Raw genomic sequence first — 19,491 nt, forward strand, 5'->3', positions numbered from 1 at the left:
CCAATAGTTCACTAAAAAATAACTTATTTTTGTTGATAACAAAGGACAAAGAACCTTTTAAAGGAACTTTATTCGCTTTTTTATTTTAGACACAATTGTTCTTATACTAGCTAATATAATAAATACTCGTATATGCAAGTGAATCATTTCTTCGTGAATAATTTAATTTTGCGAGTTGAACGATAAAGTACTTATTTATTTAGTACTTTGTTATTATTCCGGATTTCCACAACATATAGGTATGTATATCTATATACATATTTCTATAATGCTGTTGGCAGACGTGTCCAGGGCTTTCTGAGCCATTATCCCGACCCTCGGCACGGTCACAACAGCTGGCAATATTTAGCCATCTGATTCATATTTACAAAACAGTATGCTTATATCATATCCCGTAACTGTTATTGATAACAACAGCTTAGCATATTCCAACTGTTGTTGGTAAGATGGAGGCTTTAGTGTTTAAAATTAATATAGTAGGTATTTCATTATTAGTGTCAGAATAAGATGCTTGGAATTAGAGTTCGGTGGATCCAAGTATAATTGTGTAGTCAACGTTTGTCCGTCCGTAAGTCTATCAGTATGTTTCAGCCCTTTTACTAGCTCGTTAAGGTAATGAAATTTGGTGGGAAGTGCATTAATGACCCAAAAACAGAAATGAAAAAAATTTATACGCTCGATGACGATGACAAAGTGGAGTATCGGTATGTAGGTGAATCGAAAATATTATTGAAACCACGTACGGTAAACGCTCCGAGTCAGTTGTGAGATATGTATGGCCAGAGTTGTTGTTAGTACGGTCGACACTTTCTAGACTGCATTTTTCCATTGAGATATATAAGAGAATAATGTATCGATGTACGCTTATCGATATTGTTTTAATATTTATCACATATTATTTAAAAAAATTACGTGTCTTCTTGTACTACAATGATATTTATATTCTTTAAAATCTGTATGTTTTAGTCATTGACTTACAAATAAATGGACGACGGGTCTAATACAAAAACCACGAAAAAAAGTCCCAAGTCAACCTATTTAAACGTAGTGACATGTAAAGGAGTATGAAAAAGCTAAAACGTTGAATTTAAATTGTAATGTCATCGCAGTACTGTCTAATTTTGCTTGCTTCGCTGTCAGAAGAAACAAACGAAGACTAAAGCGTGAATGACGCTCTGTATACGATTTTAACGCCCTATAAGTTGGGACACTTTTTAGCGCGGACCCGACGTCCATATAATTGTAAGTCAATGGTTTTAGTATACAAAACCTATAAAGGTGAAATTACCTAGTTCTAGTTGCAAATATAAAACAAAGTTTCTATATTTCTTTTAATATTCACGGTAAAGCACACGTTGTGGAACCAAGGTTATTCACGTGCAGAACTTATATCGACATTAGTAAATGGAGATGGCCATTTCTGACACATCAACATATCAAATATACCAATAAACACATTTGTTGACATTACACCTGTGCGGTCAAGTCGCTGACATCAATGACATTGACAGCTAATCAAAAGAACACACACCCGCTTTCTGTCACTGGTTTGGTAATCCATCAATCGGCCAGCTTAATAATACCATTTCCTTTATTTTAAGAATTATAATTTATTTATTTAATTTTTTAGGGCTAACAAACCAATCATCACTAAAAACTCCGATTATGAACCATTGTTACGAAACAAAAACCTCGCAACTATTCATACTTTAAAAATTTAATGTGTGTGTGAATATGTGTTTGTTAGGGAGTGCGTGACCCACACACGTGCGTGAGTACGTGTGTACGTGTTTATCCTGAAAATATCACATTTTGGACAAATCGACTTCATCTCTACTCTTCAAATTTAGATTCCGATTCACATACAGATTCAACAATGGTTTCCGATTAACGTCTTCATCATTTATCTTTATGACCCAGTATCGTGATATAAAAGGATACAATCTCACATTTAAAATGATATTTTATTTATATCACAAAGTTAAACGACCTGAGAAATATACTTACGTACGCAATCGATTGAGGCTCAACCTTTATCATGAAATGAAATCCTTATTTTCCATTTCAAGTAAATTGGCAGCTACAAAGATAATGTAAGTAATATTACACATTAATTTTTAGTGTTTTTGTTTTTATTCGTTGTACAGTTTGTCTCAGACTTAAAATATCGTTTTAAACGGGCTCGATATCATATTCATATTGCGTGTAGGCGGATTCAGAACAAACAAGTACGGCAGACTCCCTAAAAAAAACTACTAGAATAGTACTATAATACTCTAGTCCAGTGTATCAGTTCGTATCAATTTTAGTCTTATTTTTTTAATGGTTTCAAACAATAGACTAGACAGGGGACATCGGATTGTAGTGTAGGTTCTTTTAATGTGTGCCTTGTATCTATGTTGCGATGTTCTCGAATTTTTTTAGATATTTTATTGTCATATATATATATATATATATATATGAGTATGTGTGTGTGTGTTATTACATTTTTAGTGTATTCTTTATACATTATGGACTATGGCAGAATATCACATTTAATTTCAAATGTGAACAATTTCTGACAATCAATTCGACTTTTCTCACCTCAGTCACAATTGGACAGAAAACCATTACCTTCCCTAACAGTTATTAACGGTAAACTCATGGCAAGTTAACCCGGATTATGGAACATTTCCGTCGTTTACTGCTCATTACTTGTTTCATTATGAAGCATAACTCTATTAAGTGATATAAATGTCAACACGTAGATATAATAATATTAGTGTTGTAAAATTCGTATACCTAAATAGAAAGATATAATCTTATATTACAATCTATGACTGCACCGTTATTGTATAACAACTTTTTATAAAAAAAGACCAAAAAACTTTGTGGAATTACATCTTTTTTTTATAACATCTAGTGACGGGACGAACAAGGCGTGCGCCTGATGGTAAGCTAAACGCCTGTCCATAATAATTGCTGTGCCACTCAGAGCTTTAAATCGTAAAGATCTGAGAGGCACTGCCATTGCGGCCATCACCTTGAGACGTAAGCTGACAAGTTCCATGTGCCTGTAATTTCACCAGCACCTTTTCCCTTCCAAACCAGAACACAGTAATGCCGACATTACTACTTGGCGGCAGAAATAGGTAAGGCGGAAGTACTTCCCTGAAGGAACCCTATCACAAGGAGCTCTACTGCTACTAAATTTACCTAATCAACAACTATTTGCCAAGTTTTATTAAAATAGGTTAACGGAAAGGGGGTGAAATTCAACAAAACCGGATTCACCTCCTAATTTGCCACTTTAGAGTAGAATAGAATAGAAAAGAATTATTTATTTCGGTCCATGATCCAAAATAATGTTAGTAATACAGTTTTTTTTTTAATTCTAATGAAATGCAACGTCTAGACCACTACCCTACACACGTGTAGTTGCACCCAATGCAGGTGGTAGGGGCAGTCCAGTCTGTTGGCAACAACGGCTAGGATGCTATTAGCGCCGCCGTGCACATGCATCATGAGTGAAGCAGCTTTCTTGCGCAAAATGGCATGAAAGCCATCTGTGTGCGCCTACGTGAACATGATGCACTAGTGTCGCGGCAGCCCCATTAGCTTTAAGAGGTGAAATATTTTTTTCAAATTTGAATGGTACCACTACTGAGGTACCCACTTTTTAACAAAAAAGAATCATCGAAATGGGTTCATAAACGTCGAAGAAATCGCCTAACATACACACACAAAAACAAATGCAAATTGTGGATGAGACTCGCACTAAGCCGATTGAGCAGGCGTGCAAAAGAGGAGGCCTATACCCAGCAGTGGGTGTCAACGGGCTGAGATGATGATGACGATGAATAGCTATATAAGTGACGGAATAATACGTACCTGCGTATGTCTAGTCAGACAAACGATAACACTTATCGAACACGTAATCTATTGTCATAGTCTAAAACTAAATATTTCAAGAATGATTAAATCCACCTATTATCCGCAATCCGCATATTCTTTATTGAAATGTTTATCAATATGGAGACGATAGTGTTTCGCCAATTGATTCATATTCGTTATCTGCAAGTCACGTGACTCTAAAATTGGTCGTTGACTTTCTAAAATAGTGGCCTAACTCAAAATCATTTAAATCATCAGGAAAATGGTTTGAAAGAAACTGAAACGTGTCTGCCGCGCAAAATTGACAAATCGTAGACCACCCCAAAGTTGTGATGTTATTTATTCTATCCAATAAAAAGCTTGGAATCCCATTTATAATAAAATTTAGAATTAATTTACTTTTATATCCCCAATCCAACTCCAAATTCTTTCACAATTCTTTTACCGTAAGTGCAGCTCGTATGTGGAATAAACTACCTGCTAACTTCATGACAGTCCATCGGTGGCATCTTTCAAACACAAATTAAAAGAGCACTCCCTTGTCGAACGCGTTAGATAGTTTATAGGTTACATATTTGTAAACAAATAATCTGTTATTATAATATATATTCTGCTTATGTATGTCTTTATGTATATAAAGTTCATGTATGTGTGTATGTCTGTCGCATGTATATTATTATCATTTATATTTTATTCACATTTAAATTTAAATTTTGTTGTACAATAATTAGTCCCGCAGACTTCATTTTTGCACCACGGCTAGGGTTGGCTGGAAGAGATCTCTTATAGAGATAAGCTCACCTTTGTATATGTCCATTGTAACGTGTGTTTCATGTGTATTTTCTTTGTACAATAAAGAATATTATTATTAATTTAATAAATGTCAGTTAATTAATTTACCTAAAGTATGAACGTTTTTTTTTTAATATGGACATACCCATTTCGTCATCAATGCGTATAAAATTCCTTTTTTTTATGATGTTTATTTCCTAAACATTCTAAAAAATTGGTTGCCTCAAGTTTATGTTTAAAATGGCTACAGTATTTATATATGTAAGTACTTATAGAAACGACCGTAAATATACATTCATAATAAATTTAGTAGCAGTAGAGCTCTGTGCATGTGTTTCGGGTTTGAAGGGTAAGGGGTGCAGGTGAAATTACAGGCTCTTGAGACTTGTCAATTTATGTCTCAGGGTGACAGGCGCAGCGCCCGTGTCCCTCAGATCTTTGCGATTGAAAGCTCGGAACGGCACTGCAACTGCTATGGACAGGCGTGTCGCTTAACACCAGACGCACAACTTGTTCGTCCTGTCACTTGGTATCATAAAAGAATCTGTCTTCGTGGCCGAACGGTTAGCATGCTGGACTGCCACGCAAGAGGTCCCCAAGAGGTTCGATTCCCGTGCCGGGAGAAATATTTGTATAGCTTATATTTATTTCTCTCCTGAGTTTGGGTGTAATTTGTGGTTGTCTATATGCATGTCCATGGCACCCTCGATGCAGCGTTTCCCTAGTGCGGGGTTATGAGTGTATTCGCTAATGAATATAGATACTGTAGGTAGGTTGTTAAATCAATTCAAAGTGCCCTTTATGTCTGGCGCGACTAGATGGAGCTTACAAAACCTACATAGAGCGGTCAGTGTCTACGCAACTAATCCTCTCAGAGAATGTGCGAAGCGACGTGACCTAATAGTTACAAAGTACTGAAGCGTACTGACCTGCAGTCATATTATGCTAGTTGAATGGCTGGTTGGTATACAAAGAAATATAAAAATGTGTAGGTATGTGAGATAATAGCTGAGAATGGAGAAAGCAAAATTGAGATATATTTTCTGCTTATCACACTGAAAAACAATGTTAACAATAACAATGTTAAAAACAAACCAGTTAGGAATATCCTAGTGATGCAACGGAAGTTTCACGTAAATATAAACAGAAACAGAAGCGGATGTATCGGACGTTAAGGACGTCTAAAAAGAGGGACGCATGAAAGGAGCTTTCCCGCAAAGACATACGCATCCTAGTGCGTCTGATTTCAAACAATTGGCGAGTACCTTGCGTCGATTGGCTAACCGTTTCCATCACGACGGCAAACATATGGGATATGTTTGCCACTGTTCAGCATGGCGGCTACAAGTGGTGTGGTCTGTTTGGCTAAGGCCTAGGCCGCGATAATATAGTGTATGCCATCTACTATGCTATGTATGAATATGATGATGAATATGATGATACTATGTAAAGAAGATTACGGGACAAACAAATAATAATAATAGAATAATAATAATATCATAGCCCCGCACTAGGGAAACCCTGCATCGCGGGTGTAATGGACGCACACAAAGACAACCACAAATTACACCCAAACTCACGAGAGAAATAAATGTAGGCCATACAAATATTTCTCCCGGTTCCAGAACCTACACCGGATTTCTGCGTGGCCCCGTAACCGTTCAACCACGGAGCCAGTTAATATATTCAAAAATTCATAGGCAACTATCTACCTTCTGAATGCGCAAGAGTTTAATAAATTACAGAATCTATAAACCACACCCAATCACTCATAGTGTTTAAAGGAAACAAGTTTTGAGTTCTTATGAGGTGAGTTTAGGAAACAAGCGTTAGCCAAGTTGCATTAGTTACGGCGGAACTATAAACTACGAAAATCGATCAAATAGTTTGCGATTAAGCATACTTTATGATTTTGAACTAAATTTAAACGTTATTGATTCCGATTTGTAATATCGACATATTGCGATAATTGTTATAATCGGAAGAAAAAAATGTATACTTCGCTGTTTGTATTTTTAATTTGAACTTTATGAATATGTAATAATATGATTATATTGTAATAATATTATTTCGATACCTGCTATGAACACCGCGCCAATTTTATTTTTCGATCATTTTCTGTTATTTTTCTAAACAGCCATATTTATTTACTAATACTATGCTCCCCGAATTTTGTGAAAAAAAAAATTAATGAACCAAAAAATAAATACGGAAAAAATTAAGATGACATAGTGTTGAATGAATGTATCGATTTGTAATTTTTTTTTGTTATGACATCTAGTGACGCGAACAACCTAAAATAGATATAGGAAATATATATATGGGAACGACCGTGCCTGTCATTTCACTAAAATAACCAAATGCAGTATTATTAAGATAGAATATAAGAATTATGATTGTACATACATACATATACCTCACGCCTGTTTCCCATCGGGGAAAATAACAAAATATGGATTATTTTTATCTGAAATAAATTATATTATTATTATCTATTTTAGACTCTCGCCTCTCCCAAGGCCTAAAAGATTAACGTTGAATTATTATTGTTATATGTTGTATTATATAGTAATTTATCGAAGTCTTAGGTTTTCGCGATTGTTACAATTAATTTAATAAATAAATATGTGGTGGTTTGCATTTATATTAGACATTACTGGTTAGTGATTTTATTAACTCTGTCAGCCTTGACTAAGGACTTGCAAAGGACCCGAAACGTTCGTTTATTTAGAAAGACAAATATACTGCTTATAAATGTTTTTTAAATGTTTATAAGCATAATTTGTGTCTTTTATTCGATAGTCCCTTAACTTGTAACTACTTTTATTTACTTCGCCAATGCTGTGCGTGTTTGTCTTAGGAATGTAAATTTACTGCTATTGTAATATATGTTAACTTCAAGCAATGTCACACCTTGCATTCTGTAGCTATGCCATAAATAAACAAAATAAAATATTGCTGTGTCCTCCCTAACAAGGACCACAGTTGTCTCCATAATCTCACATTAAGGATGAGACCAGACGAGCATAATTTTATGAGTTTCAAGTCCCGTTTTTAATCGATTTCAAAAAAGGAGGAGGCTCTCAATTCGTCTGTATAGTTTTTTTGTTTGCAATTGTATGTTACGCGATAAATCCGGATAGTTTGTGAATTGATTTGGATGATTATTTTTTGTTGGAACGAGGGTACCTCAGTAATAGTCCCATTTAAATTTGAAGGAAATATTCCACCTCTAAGGGTGGCAAACTAGGGGATGAATCAATCCGTTTTCGCGCACTTCCCGGTAACTGATTTCAACAAAACTTGGCAAATAGATGTACTTCCACGAACTTTTGAGATCGATTTTTTTGAATCTCGTAGTTTACGTTCGACTGAAATTCGGTCGAAGCGCCAGACGAATCTTTTATTGCTTTTAAGCGTTTGTGCAGGTGTTTGTGTCGTATAGTGTAATGGATCATTAGATGATGTTAAAATATGATAAAGAAACTAGGTACACCAACTCAATATGGAAAGAGTAAAGAACAGACGAGCAATTTCATAATATGAATATTCAGATCTATTTGTAAAATACTGTCACTTGCCAATAAATGTTTCTTTCACTTTCCTTCCCTAACCCCTCTCTCCACCCGTACACGCACGTCACACAGTGCGACCGATATTCGGCCGTAATTGCGCCCGTTAATCGACAGACAACTCATTTTGCGTCGTCGTGTGGCACAAACCGGACATTTATATGAAACCCAAAAGCAGCGTAATATAGCTAGTCAAAAAAACGCGACTCACAACTGACAAGATTGGTTATAAAACCAAGAGTGCACTAGAGAAACGCCAGAATCTTAATCGTTTAAGATTTTGACTTTGATAATATTTTTTAAGAAGAAAACTCGTTCAAAGAAGTTGTGAAAACTATGGTCCCTTCTTTTTGCCATAAAAGGTAGCCGAATTTCAGACTTACGTATAAAGTCATTGTAAAGTTTCTGTTGAGTATTTAAGTACATGGTTATTAGTAAAAGACTAACAATCTCACAGGACTGCATTATTAACACAACAAACAACAACTAGTTTTTATTGCACTATCTGAGACTTTTTAATCTGTGTCTAGTAGTAAGGTTTTAAGTTGAAGAGTGCAAGCTTCCTCTCCGACGACCCCCATCCCCGCTTCTGAATTGGTATTTACGCTAGCCCTTTTTTTGTTACCGCACATCATCACCATTTATGAGAAATTTATTTAATTTCTTTTTGTACGAAAGAAGTCATGGAACAATAGTTTTTGTTTATGATGTTAGTAGTATAGTACTACAAGGTTGTTTAGTATTTAAGGGTGCGTACAGATCTAGCGAATGCTCCACGAACGCGCTGCATGTGCGCTGCACGCGCGCTGCATGTGCGCTGCACGCGTGCTGCATACGTGCAATTAAATACATTTTACATGGCGTGCGAACGGCATGGGAACACATCGCGCTACGTAAAGCACGTGCGCAACTCGCAAGCCTTTCGCAAACAGGCACATTTGCGGCGCATTCGCCAAAGGACTTGTACCGAATTAGTATGGAGTTTGGTACTTTATACCCAGAAAAATTTACCCGCTTCAATTTTTTTGCTAGATATAAGCTTGAAATAAAGAGCTTAGCAAAATAATTACAATAATTATTGTGACCTGCATTTTTTATTTATTTATTTAAAACTAAAGTGTGGTAGATGTGGTAAATTAATTCCAGCAACACTGCGATACTAAAACAAATCCAAAAAGCAGCAACACTTAAACTCTAAAATATTCAAAATCATAATTCTAATTGGCTAAATAAATTGCAATAAAATTTACTTTGACATCTGACGTGTCAATGTTTTTTATGGCATTGGCCACTGGCCCATTATCCAAAAAATTACATAAAAATCCATTTCGTGGGTTTGTGTTCCGTTTTACTTTACATAGTATTAAAAATCCCCAACTATTTTCTGGAAATTGCAGGTCAAAATCATTTGTTTTTTAAATCATACTTTCTAGATTTTGAGAGCTCTTTACAAAAAACCAGCTAATAGCCTGGTTAAATTTTCCATTTATTTTAGTACCACTAAAGGAACAACTCCTTTGTACGCACCCTTACAAATAACCTGTATGGATTTCCATAAAAATAAACCGAAAGGTAAGGAAAAATATATTTTTTTAAATTTCAACTTTCAACATATATACATCATACATAATATGTATATATTATATACAACAACTGCCTCCGTGGCCGAACAGTTACCATGCCGCGCAGAGGTCCCAGGTTCGATTCCCGGGCCGGGAGAAATGTTTGTATGGCCTACATTTATTTTTCTCGTGAGTTTGGGTGTAATTTGTGGTTATCTATGTGTGTGTGTCCATGGCACACGCGATACAGGGTTTCCCTAGTGCGGGGCTATGTTGAGTGTGTGCGTTATTATTATTATTATTATTTATACATTATGCAATAGTCTCGCCAACGACTATTTTTACCACAATAGTTATAACAAGACCATAAACACTCTCACAGAGGCAGGATTTCCTACTTTCTTGCAGAGACTAAATTACGACTACGTATTGTATGCTACAGTAAGTATAAGTATTAAAAGTTTATAGAAGCCAATATGTAAAGCCATAGTTGCCTCATGGTTAGACCTACCGCCTCTCAAGCAGACGGCCGAAGGTTCGAATCCGGGATCGCACATTTGAGTTCCGTAATTTACGTGCGAAATTTAATTCGAAATTTGTCATGAGCTTTTTGGTAAAGCAGGAAGCCTGCATCGAAGAAAGTCCCCACCCTAGGAAAACGTGTGAAGTCGTCACCTACATTGGGGCAGCGTGACTAAGTGCTAAGCAGTGGCACTATAATATAGGTTATTATTATTATTAATGTGCGAATAGTCGAAGTATATTCTTGATAAAAGAAATTTAAAGAAACAAAAATCAACAAAGTTCGAAAGGATTATCAAACAAAGAGATTTATCAAAGAAAGAGAAGACAACAAAGAGAGATAGATAAGTTACTTTTAAAAGGTACAAACAAATAATTTTATTATTACATACTAGTTTTCGCACAGCGACTACAACCCTATCTAATAGCGAATAACGGCGATAAGACACTATCAAAAAAATTGTACCTATCACTTGTCTGCGCTTGATACATCCTAAATAAATTAGATAGGAGGGAAGAAAACAAAGCGCATTCTATAACACCGGTCTACGTCGTAAAGCTCCTGTTTATAATGCACATTTCAATTAATGTGTTCTACTCGTATCACATGATAAATAGACGCATTTGTTTACAATATTCCCATCTGATATTCAGCATCATGTGATGCAAACAATATGTGAACCTATGCATGTATGTCATTTAGCAAAGGCATGCCAATCAGCTGTTCTGCATTGTTTAAGTATTAGTAGTAAAAACATCACAATGAACCTATTTTTTTACATTTTATTTTTATAGTAGCAGTAGAGCTCCTTGTAAAAGAGTTCGTCCAGGGAAATACTGCCACCTTACCTATTTCTGCCGCCTAGCAGTAGTGTGAGCATTGTGGTGCTAGTGAAATTACAGACACATGAATTGAGACTTGTCAACTTGTGTAGTTGTGCATCAGAGTGACGGGCGCAGTGGTAGTGCCCCTCAAATCTTTGCAGCTCTGAGCAGCATTGCAACGTCTAAGGACAGGCGTGTCACTCGCAACCAAACGTACGACTTGTTCATCCCAAGTTCATACCAAAACATGGTATCATCAACAAAACTACGTAAGTCATCTATCACGAACCATAAAGGTATAATATTTTTATCACTGCCTGGACGAGACTAATTGGAAAAATGATTTTTTCCAAATTGTTTCTGATTTGAGTGTACTGAATAGTGCACCAGAGTGAATTCCGTTGATTTGGTATTCGTATTAAAGAGAATTCCTTAGTTTAAGTCCAGGTAATTGTCGTGGTACCTTGGCACTTTATTTATAATCGCAACTTTGCAAAAACGTCCAACACTAATTAGAAACATGGTAAAACAAGAAATTAAGTCTCACAATTTGATATAACGGAAGACGGTAATTGGCAATCGTGTTAAACTCACACCGTCATTTGTGTTCGGTATTAGCCATCGGCTACCGGTTGGACGGAACCCAATAAACTACTGATGGACACTTCCGATATTGAACCATTCACACTTAACGGTTGTTCTGACGTTTTGATCTGGTTCACGAAACAATAAAATTACAAGGTGTCACCGAAACTCGTTCAGGTGTCATCACCCTCGCATAATGCTATAGCATTGAAATAATAGTGATGATATTACGGTAGTTAATCAGTAACGTAATCCATATTTCGTACCCCAGGTATAATAAAGGTACATAATGATCATACGTCAAAGATACTTTTGTCACATGGAAGTCATAAAAATAATACGAACATGAAACCAATTACGTGTAGGTGAAATTTTATACGCGTCCTATATATGCACAAAAAGTTGTCATTGTGGCCTTATTACATCTAGTGACGTGCCGTACAAATCATGCCCCTGGTGGTAAGCGACTCGCCAATTCATACCAGTAGCAGTACCACTCAGGGCTTTAAATCACAAAGATCTGTAGAGCGTTGCCACTGCGCCCGTCATCCTAAGACATAAGTTGATAAGACCCATGTGCCTGTGATTTCACCACCTTCTCTTCTAAACTGGGACGCAATAATGCTCACATTACTGCTTGGCGGCATAAATTTATAAGGTGGCAGTACTTCCCAGGACCGAACTCTTTTACAAGGAGCTTTACTACTACAAAGTAATTGCCAATGCCTTGCCTCAACTCAGTAGCTGAGGAATATTAATGTTTTCTATTACATAACTATCCAGTCCGGATAGTTATAGGAACAAATACAACCAGGATTGTAAGCATACAGGCAACCGATTGAAACATAGCTAGACATGTACAGTCACTGTTTCTCTTAATAATGAGTTGATTGATTTCTAAAGTTAGGCAAAACCTGGTTACAGTTTCAAAGTAAGATTGAGGCAAGAACGCACGGTCAACGAACTTTCGACACCGTTGATAAGGTCGCCAATTTTTTTTGCCAATTTTTTCCTCACTTACAGTTAAAAAGAGATTTGCGGTCATGTTGGACCGTTTTAATTACTTTATAGTAACTCCGATATAATAAAATATACCGTTAATTGAAAGTGATATGATAAACGAGACAACGATCTCCAGTTAGGTTTTGTTGCGGTTGCCAAAGCGTCAGTTTGGTGAATTATCACCATAATAAAAGATTGGTAACAACCTGTGGTGTTGTTATAGGTTAGTGTGTAATTAAATAAAGATTACGAGGATTATGGGTCTCATTCGAGGAGCAATAAATGTTTAATTGGATTTTTTATACCGTACCAGAAAGTTATCGTAAAACCTCTTGTCTACAAAAAAGATTCAAATGGTTTTACATATTTCGTGAGAATATGATCCAGGGACAGAACTAAGCGAAAGTAAACAACATCCTTGTAGAAAAGCGTGTTGTTACTACTCATTATCGTTACCGTTTGCATAATTTCAAGTGTTCCAATGCAAATTGCACTATTACCATTGTATTCGCGAAACCACGGCGCACGATTAACGTGAAAACGATTACTCACTTCAATATCTGGTATAAGAAACAAAGTTAGGAATTTATGATTGAAAACACTGTCGTTTTTACATAAGCAACCAAAAACAAATTCGATTTATTATCTAACATCTTACTGGACAAATATAGATAGTGGCAATTAAAAACTAATACAGTTACTGAATAGCACAATAAATACATCTATTTAAACTTTCACCATTTTCATACATTATTAGATTTTAAATTTGGGACTTAAACGTAGGACTGGGAAGAAGGGAAGTTCCTTCGAGGCCATGGACGTTGCAACACGTCCAAAACGTCGAGGTAAATAAAATATGTTTTTATACACTATTAAGTCGGGACTTAATAGTGTATTTCAAATGAAGTCAATAAAGTTGATAAAAGGAGGAAAAATATTAACGTACAATCTGCATAATGTATCATGTATCATTGATGACTATGTGTATAAAGTATCATGTATCACTGATGACGATATTTCTGCTTACCGCATTTATCTAACGTCGGTATAAATAATACGAGTCATATTACCACCTTGATATAATGTTCTACGTTATCCACCTAATTTCTGGAACCGACAGTGCCTCCATAACTATTATTATACAAATGCATTTCCTAGGCGTTGCGCTCGCGCATACGAAATAAGACACCTACGGGCAGTGAGTCACGTATGCATGCGCGATTTATCTATTTACCAATAATCAATTTTCACGAATTTGCTTATAACACACATATAAGGAGACTTATAGGATCCAAGCCCTTGGGACTGAAACAATCAAATTAAAAGATTTTAGAATTTTGAATCTACGTATGTGTATGTAGAAAATCATAACAAAATATATGAATGAACATGTCTTGCATTCATGACCGAAATACAAAATATAGAAAATACGCCCAAACAAGGAAAACACGAGACGATTCTCTTCTTACATATATGAGTGTACTACCCTACCTATGAAAAGAGAAATAAGCGGCAATGCATTAATTATGTTTTCTGGATCTAAAGCTAGCACTGCATTAGCTACTTATCTAAGTTAATGTGATACCTATACAAAGGTATGCTAAAAATCGTATTAAGAATTTGTGCTCACTCTAGCAAGACGGTAATGAATGCTGTTTATTGTGACGTCCACATCGCAATGGACTTGAGTCGACAACATGGCCTTACTGATTGCTAGAACTTTGTTTTGTTTGTATTTCATAATCTATTGGTTGTTTCTTGGAATTGGTCAAACACCTAGTGTGGACTATGTTGTGATATTTCATTTAAAGGCAGACGTGTTAATATACGCGCATAGAAGAAATACATTAACAAAATCAATTTAGATAAACTAAATACGTAATTTTTAGACTATTATCTATACTATGCTTGTATACTGTAAGGTAGTTCCTTGGAAAGAAATAATGATTAAATTGGAAACACTATAAAGAAAGAGACACCTTGAGGAAATCCCGAGTCCGAGTAAAATAGAGATGCAACGTGTGGAAACCACTTCAACAGTAAGAACCTGCATTGCATATGAATGTTTCCGAGATAAGGTACAATGCAGCTATGATTAGGCATATTGGCTCGTTTGGTTGTCTTCCTTGTACTGATAGACTAAAATATGGTATACAAACTTTTTAAATATGAGTATAACTTTCATTTCCAAGATGCAACAATTATAATAATTATAATAGAGACTGTGGAATACTAAACGCAAAGAGGTACTGAAAACTTTATCATAATGGTTATATCCAATTATCAGTAAAGTCAAGCAGTGTTTCAGATTATATCTCATCACCGCCACATGACAATTCACCAGGTAACAGGAACTTTCATTACAATTTCAATATCAAAATGCAATGACTCACGACGCCATCGATCAAAGGCGGTTCGAGATTTAAAGTTTAAGGGCATCCATTCATGTCAAGGTCAAACAAGAAAGGGAACTGATTGATCGGCTGTACTTACAAAAACTACTTAATGGACTGTATCTTTAAAGTTAACTTGTAGATGACAATATAGACAATGTTCAATTCAGACACCAAGCCGGTAAAGCAAGGTGCAAGACGTTTACGCTGATTTAGCAAAAATATACACAATATTTGTATGGAAAACAGATCATATTTATAATGCATCTTTAGTTTAACTAGGAAGTATTCTTAATTAAGATAAATTGGACGTAAACGATAAGTATGATTGGAGTCAATAATTACACCCCAGGAGTCAAGGCCATGATAGGAAATCAGCACAAATTGTTACAATTGTGCAATACCGCATGGCATCATCTCACTTATATTTAGACAATTTATATGTTAAATTGGACTTCTCTACAGTTTCCTATGCCAACGTATGATGAGATTAATTGCTAATTAAAATATTCAGGGAATCTCTTTCATCCTAATTATGGTTAACAACTAGAATTTCTCCATCGTACGGTCAAAAGAAATAGGTAGTCGAAATAATAAGGCTGTGAACAAAGATGCCTTCATAAAGTAGCGGTGTGACCTACAAACGCATAATGGTTATCAAATTTCTTACCATAATGTACTGAGAGTCGTGATTACCATGGGCACGATTGCATTCTTGTACTGCACTACTTCAGACTAGATCATTTTATAGGCCATTTAAAATATTTAGTTTACTACCAATTGATGACTTAAGACCATCTTACAGAAGTAGCAAATGACCCTCATTAGAAAATAGTGTTAATGGGTTAGCAATGCTATATAATAATATTTTAATTTGGTACCTTTGTTTAGATAATGGTATCTAAACAAACGTACCGAATTAAAATGAATATTTAAATTTAAACAAGTGTATTATGAAAAATCACTGGCACGGCACAAAGTGCATATTTACAGAATTCACACGATGTTGTTAAGCGAGGTAATGTGGATTACCACAATAAGTCTCATAATGTGTGAAACTTTTTAATAATAGGGGTTAAAGTATGAAATTGCCGATTTGTACTGAAAATCTAAATTGTTTATTTTTTAAATTTTTAACAAATTTATTTAATCAAAATAGTTGCCATTATTATCTATACATTGCTGCCATCTAATGGGAAGGTTATTAATGCCTTTGCGATAGAACTCCGACGATCTAGACAGCACAAACTGTGTGAAAGCATTTTGTACTGCCTCCTGGGAAGAATACTTCTTGTCACGTAGATAATTGTCCAAATCACGAAAAAAATGGTAGTCCGTTGGAGCAAGGTCTGGTGAATACGGAGGATGACGAATGGTTTCTAACTGCAGTTCCTGAAGGGTCAAAATGGTTTCTCGTGCTGTGTGAGGTCTCGCGTTGTCGTGGAGCAATAATGGTGAAGATCGATTCATGAGTCGGGGCTGTTTTACTGCTAGTTTTGTCAACATGGTTCGGAGTTCGGCACAATAGACATCTGCCGTTATTGCTTGACCAGATCGGAGAAAACTACAGTGAATAACACCATGCTGAGACCACCATACAGTTACCATTACCTTTTTATTGGTAAGTTTTGCTTTAGGACACTGTTGTGGCATTTGACCTGGGGTCAGCCATTGCATTTTTCTTTTCCGGTTATCATAAAGAATCCACTTTTCATCACATGTTACAATTCGATCCAATATTCCTTCATTTCTGTACCGGTTCAACAAGGCAACACAAGTTTCAACACGCGTTTCTTTCTGCAGATCAGTCAAATCATGAGGCACCCATTTTTCGTATTTTTTTATTTTATTGATTTGACGCAAGTGAGGCAATATTGTGGGTAAGGTAACGTTAAACCATGCCGCTAATTCCTGGGTAGTTTGACTAGGATTGGCTTCCACTATCTCTCTTAATTCATCGTTATTCACCTGTGTGGGCGGTCTTCCTCGTGGCTCGTTCTTTAAGTCGAAATTTCCATCACGAAAGCGTTTAAACCAAAATCGCACGGTGCGTTCATTAGTAGACCCCTCTCCAAACGCAGCATTGATATTGCGGGCTGTTTCTGCCGCGTTAGTTCCGCGTCGGAACTCGTATTCAAAAATCACTCGAATTTTCGCAGTATCCATCTTTCTTGTCTAAATTGAATAACAAAAACAATTGAAAGTCGATATTCAAATGTTTCAAATTTAAAAAAAAAAATCACAGAAACCATTTGATAAAAGTTTCATTCGAAAACCTCAAACCATGAAGATTCTATGAAAATTCAAAGAACCTATTGCAATAAAACGGCAATTTCATACTTTAACCCCTAATATTACTGTTCTAAACAATGACATGTTTAAAGTTACGAGCAGAAACTTCGCGAAATTACACAGAAACGCTGTACATCGAACAATCTTTACGACAGTCGAGTATCTTTTTTAAATAGTAAAAACTAACACTCAAAACAATTTTTTGTTATTGTTTGTCGCGTTCGTCACTACTATCGTGCCGATGCAGTTTTCGTGCTAGGCGATGCGCGGCGGGCGGTGCGCTATCGTGTTTTGTTATCGCGTGGTGCGCGTACGCAGGTCTATACGCGCGGCCGATGCGACGGCCGTCCGGTGTGACAATGCGCCTCCATGTAGCTGCAGCCTGCCTTCCATGCCTCCCCCGAGCTTCAAGCCTAGCCTCTCTCTTTTGAGGCCAGCACGGACAACGGTAAGCACTCGTTGTTTTGGTCTCTGACTCTCACCGAGGCTTACGGTTGTTTTATGAGTAACATCCTCAGCAAAGGAGAGCCATTAACGTCTTGTTGGATTTTTTTTCTTCCAATCGATTATCCTCGGAGTCATTACCTCCCGGGCAATTGCACTATCTCAATCTATCTATCTTTACTCCAATTTATTTATGATTTTAATTTTGAGTTTTTTAAAATAACTACTGAGCAAATTAAATGGAACCTTTATGCATTAAGATCAATACATGATTGCAAGCTCAAACGGCGACGTTATAACATGTCAAGATAGAATAGTTAAGATAAATGCTAGGCACTTTGAAGTAGGCTAGATAAATAAGCTTTGGTCCGTTTCTGTGCACAATAAATCCATTGCGCCGCCAGTACGGAACCTGTTTAACTGCGCCCCGAATTGTTTTCACTGCCCATAAACCACAGCTTGCTGCAATCTTAAAGTCGGGAACTATTTGCAACTGCAGCTATCTAATCGTACAAAATGACAAAGTGATTTTTCAACAGAATTCCATAATCCAGTTTAGTAATTTTGGTATAATAATCTACGAGTACCTTTAGTATAATAAAGAAAGTGCTTTTATCACAATAAAGTCATAAAAAAAGACAAAATACATAATATAACTTACGTATAATTGTGTGAAATTTTATAATTCCTATTTAAACATAATAAAATTACCGACTAATATCATTCATAGAATATTTAAACTTTTCTCCTGAAAAGTTTTCATTTTGCAGGTGTGTACTTATTACACCTAGGGTACGATTTATAATGTAAACTACTTGAGTTTATAGTTTTATATTATCATGTACTACTATGCGAAGTAATTATTACGTAATCTGAGATCATATTCAGAAGTTACATTTGATAGACGATGCAAATTACATGATATACCTAGGAATGAAAAAATCCTTTCATAAAAGGCACTTTTCATAACACGTGTCATAAACATTATATCCTTCTTAACAGACTTAAAAAAAAATTGAGGTTCTCTATTCGACTGTATGTTATTTTTTTTTATGTATGTTACGCGATAAGTCCATTCAAAATCGGTTCAATTTTGATAATTCTTTTCTAGCTGGAAAGAGGGTACCTCAGTAGTGGTCCCATTTAAATTTGAAGAAAATATTCCAACCTCAAGAGTGGCAAACTAGGGGATGAATGATTTTTGAGGTCAGTTTTTTTAGTACTCTGTATTGAGATTTAGAAAAGGGAATAAACGCGTTTACATACGAAAAGGTATTTTTCACACCTACCTAGTTTCCCGACGTTTCGGCCAGGTTGCACTGGCCGTGGTCACGGGCTGACTAATACCTATTCGTATGTAAACGCGTTTATGCCCGTTTCCAAATGTTAGTACAATGCAACGTAAAAGTTTAAAAGTATATACTCTGTACTGAGATTACACCTACAGCCTCTCAAGCAAAGACTGTTGGTTCGAATCCGGACTCGCACCTCTGAATTTTCGGAATATATGTGCGAAATTTAATTTGCAATTTACCATGTCGAAAAATGTTCACCACTCTCGAAAAATGTGTGAAGTCCCCAATCCGCATTAGGCCAGCGTGGCGGACTATGGATCCAACGCTCGCCCAA

The 19,491-nt window shown here is 36.0% G+C and overlaps 1 protein-coding gene across 3 annotated transcripts in view; it reads right to left on the minus strand.

The window, feature by feature from the left end:
* LOC113231190 (long-chain-fatty-acid--CoA ligase 5) overlaps positions 1–19,491 on the minus strand; it is a 62,013-nt gene that overhangs the window by 18,677 nt on the left and 23,845 nt on the right. The window contains exon 1 of one of the 3 annotated variants that reach the window (XM_026465375.1): positions 17,606–17,764. The exons of 1 other annotated variant lie outside the window; for it this stretch is intronic. The gene's annotated coding sequence lies outside the window, so the exon portion shown is untranslated. Of the gene's footprint in view, positions 1–17,605; positions 17,765–19,491 lie in introns of those variants that run through there. One more of the 3 variants, XM_026465378.1, reaches the window with a different exon arrangement.

Source organism: Hyposmocoma kahamanoa, unplaced genomic scaffold (assembly GCF_003589595.1).
Source record: "Hyposmocoma kahamanoa isolate Upper Pololo Valley unplaced genomic scaffold, ASM358959v1 65, whole genome shotgun sequence".
In the NCBI taxonomy this organism is placed as follows: Eukaryota; Metazoa; Arthropoda; class Insecta; order Lepidoptera; family Cosmopterigidae; genus Hyposmocoma; species Hyposmocoma kahamanoa.